Source organism: Pinus tabuliformis, chromosome 6, assembly GCF_031772625.1.
Source record: "Pinus tabuliformis cultivar Carrire ecotype Pingquan chromosome 6, CPIR1, whole genome shotgun sequence".
NCBI classification, from domain to species: Eukaryota; Viridiplantae; Streptophyta; class Pinopsida; order Pinales; family Pinaceae; genus Pinus; species Pinus tabuliformis.
The window spans coordinates 1,286,928,038-1,286,939,544 of NC_142292.1; the positions used below are offsets into that span (position 1 = coordinate 1,286,928,038).

General features: G+C 44.6%; 1 pseudogene; it reads right to left on the reverse strand.

The window, feature by feature from the left end:
• Positions 1-1,261: 1,261 nt before the first annotated feature.
• LOC149263331 (uncharacterized) lies at positions 1,262-5,675 on the reverse strand (annotated as a pseudogene).
• Positions 5,676-11,507: the final 5,832 nt, after the last annotated feature.

An 11,507-nucleotide genomic window follows, 5' to 3' on the forward strand; every position in this document is an offset into this window, starting at 1 on the left:
AAAAAACTTTGCAATCCTCCCTCAGCTAGCTCAGCCTTCTAACAAAAAAAGTAGTCCACAAAACTCGATTCTTCTCCTCAGATAGCTCAACCTTCTCCTTAGCTTAGATCTCATGTGGTTTATCTTGAGCCTTATTCCTTAGCCAATTTTTTTTTGGTGTCTAAATTGAGCCACATGTGTGGCTATAAATACTAGTTTTGGGGGCTATCTTGGAGCCAACTTGTCCCCTTTTGAATTGTATTTTTAAGTGGGGCTGACTTGACCACTTAGATAAGCCGACTTTTGCTATTGACATGTTGTATATATGTATGCATAAAAAAAAATCATTTCTCCTCAACTGTGAGGAGTTAGGAGGCTTGCCACCTATCACTAGAAAGGTCTCGAAAGAGGCCAGTTGATTATGTAGCTCTCATTTTCATATGGACTATATTTATGCAATAAAAGGGTCTTCTAAAGTGGACACCTCTGAGGGGAGAGGCACCTTTCTCTTGGGTGTAAAACTCCATCCTTCCGGGTTTGACATATTTCTTCTGCATGCTCCTCATGGTTTTGACATCAATGAAAACATTGGTTAAACAACTATTTGTATATAAATGAGCAAAAAGGAATGAATAATGATAATATCTTTCTTTCAAAGGTTAATTTGGGCAGCCTCTAAAAGCAAACCTTTTGCGCTTCTTTGTGCTCATTATATTGGTTGTTTCTATGGATGGCTTGTTGGCAATGCCTAGAAGAAGCTCAAGTTTTTTTGAAGTACTCTAGAATAGAATCCATTAGTAATCTCTTTGGAACCTTAAGTAGCAACCATAGTGGATACTATGTTTTACTCAATCTAAACTTCTATGGTTCTTCTAATCATGTGTATTACAAGTACAGTTAAAAGGAAACTACTGAGGCAATTATGTTAATACCTAAATTCATAGTCAGAAAGTCAAGTATATGGTTATTATGTAAGTTTAGCTACCAGAGTGGATACTATGTTTTACCTAGTCCAAACTTCATTGACATCTGCTAATTGTATGTATTACAAGTACAACTAAAAGGAGGGAAATAAGGCCATTATGTTAATACCTGAATATTTGGCCAGAAAGTCAGGGTTACAGTTGTTATGTAACTTTAGGTTTACTCCCCAAGGGTCTGGGTCTAATTTCAAAAGCAGGGTAATGTGCCCATGTATGTCAACAACTTACAAATAGTTCATAGATAAGCCTTTGTTAAGAAACACTTGAAAACTTGGAAAGCGTACGTGGTACCATTTAGATTATCTCTTTTTCAGTTGATGTTAAAACAAAATTATTTTAACCTCAAGGTCGTTCTCTTCCCAAGTAATATGCAATTGAAGGCGGATAATGGATAGTAAATCCACTCTTTCCCAGTTTAATGGACCTCTAGCATGAAAGGCCTGTAACATAGAACGATATGCATTTGCTTCCAACTCGTGCACGGTTAGCTTGTTCTTGTCTTCAATGGCAATGCCATTATTCTTTTGATGGTTGTCATGGGTAGGTCAATACCTGGTAGCAGTTTTTCTATTCTGGCATGAATGAAGAAAGCAATACAGCTTCCATCAATTGAAGGAGAACACTTTTCACTGTCAATATCCAATAAGGAATCACTGAACAAAATTCCCTCCACATGAGGTTAAAAAAATTTCCAACATATTTGGGATTTCCATTTGTGTCTAGCATGTGGCACGTGCCAACTCTGAACGGCTAGATTTTTCCATTTTGTGGCTTTCATCATATGGAAAATCCTCATATATCCTTTGTTTCCTTTTCTTGAGAGAATATCCTCTCTGCAGTGCTTGATTATCGAAAGGAAGGAGATCATTTTCCTTATACAGAGGTAAAGCATTTTCCAATGCATTTCCACCAACTAAAGGTTTACACCATCCTGAATCTTGTTTCTTAGCAATATAAAGTTTCAGGGATTTTTCACACTTTAATGATGGTGTTTGTGCTTCTACCCCAAGTCTCCTTTTGTCATCAAATTCTTCACTTTCTTTCCTGAAAATGCTTGGAAAGTCCCTCCCTTGCATATTGAATCCTGGCTTGGGTTCCACATTTCTCTTGACTTTGATGATCATGCTTTTGAATGTCACACCAGTATTCGGCCCCTTGGGGGAAGATGCTAAATTGAGTTTCCTTGTCATTGGGAACTACAGGAATCTTTATGGGAAAAATGTTTTGTCTTCTTGCCTACAAAAAAGGTTCAAGCATGTACTAGTTAATCGATCAAAGGAGGAAACATACGAAAAATACCATGATACTAACATGAGCTCTCAACCTAGGGATGCCTCTTGAAATTCAAGAAATGCAAACAATCTGAAGGTACAGTAGTGGGAATGTGATATATATGCAACCTAAAACTGAGCATAGAAGAACCATATTTAGTTTCAACTCCTAATGCATGAACAATATAAAATAACAAATATAGAGAGAGAAAAGTCCAGCATTCTTTCAAATAACCTGATATAATATTATAAACATAGTGTGAATCTAATTAGTTTGAAAAAAAAACCACCCAAAAATAAAATAAAAATCACTAAGGTGTGCCCAAACACACAGGCACAAAATCCCAGTTTTCAATTCCATAAGTCAATATAAACCGTGCTTCAAAGAGAAGATGTCCATTGAGTTTCCTATGTTTTAAGGATAGGGGGACTCCTTACAGATGATCCCATCCATCCCTGATATTTCTCTTTCCATCTTAAGCATGACCCCACAATAAATTTTAATTAATTACAAACATTTCTTAAGCCTACTCACAATAAATCCCACCGCATCAACTTCAGAGTTACTGAAGTTATTTAAGATACAACTCATTCGCCCTGAGCATTCAATAGGTCAAAAATAAGTATAACCCAAGCTCCTTGAGTGATGTGAGACAAATAGGTGAAGTGGCTCTCACGAAACATTACAACCACTTTTTTCATAATGTTGTTGCACTTTTGGTGGCTTCTCCTAGAAGTTGTTGGCTTATTGGGGCCTGACCCAGGCTCAGAGCTAAGTTATCCAAAAAAATCCCAGTACTACTAGCTCTTTGCGGCAGTAGTCGGCGGAGTGCAGACTGAGGTCTCACCCGAAGTAGTATGGGATGGTGCTAGAACCAGGTTTCCGCACCCTGGAGATGTCTGATGAGTTCAAGTTGTCCATGGTTCGACCCTGCGCGCACATCACTATGCACACTTTCCCGTACCTCACAACCTGAGATACTGCCTTCGCGCAACCCTACTCGAGGGTCGAATGTTGTTATTACCAAATTCCTTACTCGTATTCCACTGTTAGTTGATCAATTTAGCCTACTTGCATGCTTTAAGTTATACTTAGCAATATAAATCATTCATACAGGTGCGCAGAGTAAATAAACAGTATATTTTCAATTTATATCAAACATGCATTAATCCAAGAACAGATACACAAATTGATTGCAAAACTTCTCTTAATTTCTTCTTCAGTTACAAAATCGACTACACCCTGTGCACTTAGGTGTAGGGGTTCGCGCACTCAACTGTAGTCTACCAAGCCTCTGCGCACTCAGTTGCAAAGCCTTCTCCTACCCTACGACCCAAAGACACACTTAAATACTTAGACTCTTTCTTCTCTCTACTTCTTTGCTATCCTTTTTTTTCTCTTTTACACTTAGAGCCTCGCTCTCTTTATACAATCCCATGGTCCGTGGACCATGGGTAGGTGTATCCAGCCTACATTACATTACAAAACTAGGGCGGACAACCCTGTGACTCTATCATACATTTCACACTCCGCACCCGCAATTCGCGAAGTCTTTACAATAATATCAGGTCAAAACTTGGGCTTTGAGCCCCAAAACATGTCTTGGGGGGATTCCATTCCCAACAGGTCTCAAACACAAACATCATGACTCACCCTCAAGTCACTCGTTCAGCGTGGCTATCTTGGAGCGAAGTCCCTCCAATTGTTCTCAAACTGTGCTGAGGTCCACAACACACTGAGCTGCTACTTGCTAGATCTACTGCATCCGATGTTCTGAGACCTCTGTGTCTGGGGTGCTTCTCTACATTAATGTGTGCATCCCCTGTATGTGTGCATCCCCTGTATGTGTGCAAGATTTCATTTGATGTTTGTTGTGATAGTGAAGGCCTCGTCGATCCAAGGCTGAACGCACGCTTGAAGACTGCCTCCTTGTGTCACACCGCATCCACTTGCTCCTTCAGTGCTTTGGCTTGCTGCATCCTCACAAGCCTCTAGGTGAGAACTACTGTCTGCGTAGTTCTTCGAACACTGTTGTATTATTGTTGGAGTTCATGTGCTTCTGTCTCCAAGCGCTGGATGTTGGGGTCCTCCTGTAGAGTTGTGAGGACTTCAAGTGCTTGTTCCAACATGCTAGTACAGTCTTGTACTACACCTCCGATTTCCTCCAATCTCGTTGTGATAGCGCTAGTGCATTGCTCTCTGACTTTCAGGGGAGTGGAAGGCTGTGCCTTTAACCACAGCTCAGCGATCTGAAGATTCAGCTCCAGCTGAACCTTTGTCGTTTCTTCCCTGGCCTCGCGGACTCCTACTGCTAGCCTATGGATCCACACCTCTGTTGGTAGATCTGCTGGGATGGCCAGCTCTGGGACACTGCAACAAGCGTCGCCTACCACCTGCACCAACTGCTGATTTTGTGACACCAATTCATCGCGCTGTAAGCTGAGTTGTTCCATGTTTATATTTTGCTCACTGAGGACTTAGATCGCACGGCTCTCCCTAGCACGCGGCTTTGCCGTTATCCCATACTATAACAGATATAGTGTCTCACGTGGAAGGGCAGCTAGATTAAGGCCAAGGCCTTTCATCATGCTAACCGAAAATCTATCGACCTCATTCAATGTCACTAGGACCCCTTCTGGCAACACTATTGTGTTTTCCATCCATGCATGCAACATTTGCTTTGCTATCGAGGATCCTACTGCGAGGTGGGCTGAAAGGGTACCCACTTGAGGGGGACGCACCTGTAACTCTTGCAACTACGCTCTGAGGGTCCCAAACATAGTTTGGTGCTCTTGCATAAAATCCTGGAGAGCCTCATTTGTGACATCGCGCACCGTCTCACTGATGTCATGCAGATCACCCTCGATTAGGGTGATCAGGTCAATGGCCAATTTCGAGGCCTTGACCTTCTTCCTCGATCCTGCTTGCTCTACCATGTATGGGGGCTTCAACTGTGTGGACGCATTCCTTGGGTTCGCGCTCCCTTTTGTTGTTTCTACTTCCTCTGCCTCTTGCCCCTACAAGGGTGTTGCTTGGCACTCGCCCACCTTCGCGGTTGCTTCCTGTGCTACTGCAACTGCTTCTGCGGCCTTTTTCTGCTCGACGGTTGCTGTTGTTTCCTTCCGCCTTTTCTCGGCCAACTGTGTGATGTGAAGCTTGGCATCATCCTTCTTCTTCTGTGCTGCCGCCCTCTCTAGTTTTGCAAGATCTGGGGCGCGCCATTCCGGAGGCCATGCCTCCAAGACAGTGAAAATGGCGTCATCAGTGGCTACAAAAGGTAGCTTTTTCCGCTGCTTCGTCGAATCCTTTCGTGCCCTAATAAATATGTTGTCCATGTCTGCCTTTAATTTTGTAAAAATCTGCAAACTGTTGTACACCATGGGCGACAACCGCGGCTTCCAGTTGATCCACATGTGGATGTTCATCTCCATGAGCACCCATAAGATCTTACTGTTGTGTATCCTTTTCACATCCTTCGTGGCCCAAAGCGAAGCGTACTTCATGGCCTCCGGTAAATCTCTGTCAATTAGGGGGATTTGACTGTCCTCCGACAGTTCCACCACTACGAGCACTATGGATAGCAACAACCACACGTAGTGGAAGGTTTTACCCTGCTCCTAGGCTTTGTGACAATTCTTCAAGAATTCCATGTAGAGGAATTCAGCCCAGTTAAACTGGACCCCCTCCGCACATTGCTCGGCCAGTGCGATCACCAGTGCAGGTACCTCGTCTGCGTGACACTTTCGCATAACTTTGCTGGCCAGGATGTGGGTTGCTACGTGTATTGCTTTGTCCTTGATGTTGGAGATGGTGTAGTCGCTCTTCTTCTTCTCCAGCTTGTACTTCGTCTTCACAGCCTCCACGAGGGCCAAATCACTACCCTTCCCTTCTGATGTGGTTGTGGGGTCCTTTCCTTTGTATGGTAGCCGGTAAATGCAATGAATTAGGTCTGTAATGATGGGGATGGGCTCCTCCAGCCATAGATACCCATCATGCACTAAGCAGAGCAACTACTTGATGACGAAAATTGCTATTAGGGCACGATGGAAATGCGACACCCATAGTAGGTTCAATAGCCCAACCTTTTCCACTCTGTGCAGCCACTTCCGCAGCTCTAACATTGTCACCACCCCCACAATGTTCTACTTCATGAGGTTCCTGGTATCCAGGTGAGGGAACTTCTCATGGTCAGCGAGGTCCCAATATTCAAACTTCATGGTTGACATGCAGCCCAGGTGCATGCCTTCAAACACAATGCCGTCTAGGAGGAGTGGGGTCTGGAGTGAACTCTTGGTTTCGTCCAAGTCCTTGGGCACTTTGGCCTTCCCTTTTCACGAGGGGACATATGTGGGAAATTTTGTCGCAGAGCGTGTATGTTGAATATCCTCCTCCATGCCTTCGTCTTCTTCCTCTGTGATGATAAGGGCTTGAAAATCTTCTTCTTCCTCATCTGTTTCTTTCGTGAAAACTTTCCGCTTCCCTTCCATTAATAGTTTGTTGCGCAGCAGGTTCCTCGCGGACACGTGTACGAGAGACATTGCTTGTTTATCCTTCTTAGGTCTTGATGTACGCAGTGATTTAGGGATCTTTGCTACAACCCCATCACCTTCTGGAACATCCTCCACAGTTAGGGCCTACGCGACCTTTCCGACGGTTACCTCTTCTATTCCCAAACCATTCTTAGTTGTTGTCATCATATCTAGGCTGTAATCTGTCACTCGTGAATTTAGGGGCTCAATCAATGCTCGACTCACAATGCTTAGGGCTCTGCTTAATCACTTAATTCACAAACAACCAAGTGTTGTTTTCTGAGTAGCCCTTTGTGTTTTATAGCCCTTTTTAAATTCGAATTTGATCATTCCCCCCAATTCTGATCCATTAATGCTTTCTTGGTGGCAGATATTCTCAAATATTGCCCATAAATCGCATCTTAAATGTTCACTGCCCGCTCCATTTGGCCTCAAGTCGATCATCCCATTGTGAACAGTGACTTCAATAGTCATTTTTTGGCCAATCCGCGCGGCAGCACAGTCCCCTGTGCGTAGTCGTGGACCTTGTGACTCTCTATTTCTGTGTGCATCTCCAACATCGTGCAGCTCCCGGGCAGGATAGTTTATAGTCTTGCGCTTCCTTCCAACTGCCTGGAGCACTAAGACTGTCCTTCCCTTGGCTAGTCAGGTGGTCGCACCACCCGTGTGGAGCTCCATTCTGTCCTCCATCATGGTTCTTGGAGAATCCCCACCTTCTATGGTTGTGGTCGGCATCACGCACTTCACCGTTTGCAACACGCTACCTTGGTCACTACATTTGGCGATATGCGATCCAAGCCAAGGCATCAGACTAACCAATTCATGGCGATAGTTCTTAAACTTGTCAGTCTGATCGTACACACCTTGCCTTACCATTCTAGTGTTTTCGGTGAGAAACTATTTCTTTATCTCGTCCTCTAGCTTCTTGACCTCTGCGTCCATCAAAGCACTTTTCTCTCTTAACCGTACCCTTTCTTTTTCAATTTTGCGGAGTCTAAGGTTTCCCTATTGGATTTCTTCCTCAAGTCTCATGTGTTCTGTCTCTTGCGGCTGCATGGTTCCTTCTTTTCGGGCTTCGCGAACCATCGTGTCTACAGGTGTTGCTATGCATAGACTAGGCTTTGCATGCTCCATAGGGATTACAACATCTTCTTCATACTTCAACGTCAGAAGTTCTCGCGTGGTCAAGGTTTTGCACATGGTCCTATAAGCCCATAGAACCGTTGGTACGCGCAGGTCCTAGTTAGTGCATCTCACATGGTGGACCATGTTCAGTACTTCACACACTTTGTCAAAGGCTTCCACACAGATAATCTTTGGCTCGCTTGGTCTTATCATACTTCGTCATTCACGCCATCGTCTTGCTCGCTCCTTCGTGTTGGTCTCGTTTCCTATCGCAAGGAAAGTGTGCGTTCATGCAGGTTGTGTACCATACGCCCATACCCATCTAGAGAGGTGGGTGTGCAGGTTGTTTCGTCCATCATACTCGGCTTTCATCCTCATCTGAGGCTTTCCAAACCGCATGAGCATCATCCTTCTGCATTTGCGCCAGTCCTCAAAACTTCTTTGATGCATACCCCACCACCTTGCGGGCATAGCGCGCAGTATCCATTTCAGAGCATCGAACTACTTCTGTTCCGACACCTCTCTTTAAAATTTGTTCAAGAAATCATCCACTTTTCTCAACCCGTCATACATATGCAAATCTCTTACTTTTGTTGTCACGTAGTGCAGTGACCTTACCATCATGTTGCAGTTGAGTGTGGTTACCTCGTGTAACCAGTGCTGCCATCATTTTATTTCCTCGTCTGAATCTGAGGTGCAGGAGCTTTCGCGCTCCCACAAAGTCCTGCCATCCGCTAATGGATTCACCCAATCCTGCTCCTGCGCAGTTATCTTGTAGATACAGTCTATATCATCATCGCTATCGTTATCGCACACCGGATCTGTGTAGCGCGATCCTTCTGCAGGGTCTAAAGGTACCACTACGCGTAGTGACTTTTTCTCAAAAATCATCTTGCGCTTCTTTAGATTTATCACCCAAATCATGTCAGTGGCCGAATCTATTCCCAGTAGTGCGGGATAGGGATTGTTGTCATCAACAATCTCTATCACTTCAAAATCTGCAAGCGCGCTCACACCTTCGATATGTACCGTTATTCCCTGCAATCTTGCCATGGGTAGGATCTTTTGTTGGTTTTCCATTCGTAGTTGGATCGGTGACCATTGCAGTGCAGGCCTACCCATGCGCTCCCATGTCTGCTTTGGTAAGACGTTCGTGTCCGATCCTAGATCCAAAATCACTTGATCCATTTCATATTCCCCGATTTACGCAGTCAATCTCATCTCCCTTCCTGTTTGCGTTGTGTGATTCTCAACCTTCCGGACTACGTGCAGTTCTCCTGACCCAACACATCTAGTGATGAGTTCTTACAATCCCTTCACAGCCTTGCTATCGCGCAACAGCTTCATGCATGTCTCCAGAAAGGTAGTGAGCATTGATGGGTCCATTTCTGGTTCTAGTTTGTCTTTACTACCTGAAGTGGAGGCCTCCATGAAGCTCTTCTTAGCTTCCATGAATGTCTCCTTTGCGTGCTCCAAATCGAACTCTGGTTCCTTTGTTGGAGCCTTATGAACCCAGACACTCTCTTCAGGTTGCTTGCCCTTGTCATCTCATGTCGTGATACCGCTTCAGAGCACGATGTTTACATTCGGGTCCTCGCATGGATCAGACCTCATCATTTGCAGGTTCTGAGTTGGGGGAGGCTGGAGTGTTCCTTTATCGCACAACCTTGCTATCAGTGTGGGGTAGTCCTCCATCTCATGATCAAATTGGGTACAATATCAACATGATGCTCTCGTCGGATTTGTACAATCGTGGGAATAATGCCCCGACCCTCCGCAATTGTAGCAAATCAGCTGTCTGTGACCCCTTATTGGTCCCATTCCACCTCGACCTCATCTGCGCCCTTGAAATCCAGTGTGCTCCATATCTGTATTTTGGTCGAGGGCTCATTTTTCGGTCTGAACTCTGTAGGTAGGAGTCTGATCCATCATCAGTTCATAAATTCTATAGGTACGCTCATCGTGGCCTAATGACCTACAGAAATTACAAAATAACTATTGGGACGTCTACGTATACTTCTGTAATAGATGGTAGTTATCTGTAGCATGCTTCCCTCCTATCTAACAAATCACGCACCATAATGCAGGTGTTGTGCTCGGTCTTGCTTGTGCCTTTGGTCTCAATGGCATCGACCCTCCTCCCGCCAGGTAGTTCGCGAAGACTGGACAATGGTCCTTGTCATGTCCCTGGCCTTTTCACTTTATGCACCATACCTCCTCACACGCTTTTGGGTGAGTTGTCCTATCTTGTTTCAAGCTCTACATCTCAAGGCACAAATTTTTCAACTGCGCGTGGATCTGTTGGACTCCCAGGTTAGGATCTTGTATTGGGGTCTCATGCAGTCTCATTGCGATCTCCAAAGCTTCGGCCTGAGTGGATAGCTTCTGTTGTGATAGTGCGGTCCTTAGATGTGGCGTTAGCGACGCTACAAACCATGCACAGTGTTGCCCATCCATCAAGGTCATGTTGGCTTCACGAATCATACCCTTCAGTCTCTGATCCAGCTCCCAGGGGGTCTCGCCTAGAAGCATCATGATTTCCTTAAACCCGATAATCGACTATGTCTCTAATTTTGGCCTGCTAAATTCCTTGTTTAGTGCAGCTTGGATATCCACGATCCCTGCGTTTGGATTGTCATTAGAATGCTTAATGTACCACGTCAGTGCACAATCCTGCAAGGTGCTGACCAGCATTGCTTTCTTTATGTTGTCATCCGTGACTCCTTGCGCTTCCCATACAGCCTTTACCACAAACCAAAATTGGTCTGAATCTTCATTCCCTATTCCTTTGAACACTGAAAAATTTATTTCGCTCGCCATATTGAACTGTGGTAGTGGCGGAGCTGGTGTGGACGAAGATGGGGTTGAAGATGGTGAAACTGGTGGTGGTGTAGGTGGGGGTGCTATGCGCAGAATTCGTTGTCTTATCAGAGTGATTGTACTTCTTGGTGAAACTTTCGCGAGCTCCTCCTCGCTCTCCCGTGGAGGTGAAATCAAGGGACTAGTCTCTAATTCTTCGCTACCTTCATTTCTGTAGATCCTCCCACTTCGCGTAGCCCCAAACATCAATTTATTCACATAACCCGCTTTTCACACAGTAGCATCTTAATTCAAGTGTTCAAAGATTTAACATACTTACCTCGCGGTCCTTTGAGGAAGTGTCATTCTGCCTCACTGTAGTTGACTGAAGTATCTACCGCGAACTCGGTGATAAAACCTCCTATAATTTGATCGAGCCAATGGTCCACAGTGCACGCGATCTTATCTTCTGATGCTTCCACTCTGCGCACTAACTCTGGAGTCCACCCAATCAGTTTGTCAAGCCTACACCTTCCCTGACTGTCTGCTAGCTTTGCGATCCACTCATACAACTCATAGGGGAAGGATGCAAAGAAAATTTCGTGGATTTCCGTATATAGTAGTGCTCCAACCACTCTTCCTTTGATACTCGCGAATTCCTGTTTTCCTGCGCCGCGAACTCGTGAATCTTTCTGTCCAACCACTCTTCAATTTCTTTCTTTGTAGGATTCCAGTGATACGACATCATACATCTCTTATGCAGATCCCGGTCTCAGTAACAGAACCATTTGTTGGCTTATTAGGGCCTGACCCAGGTTCA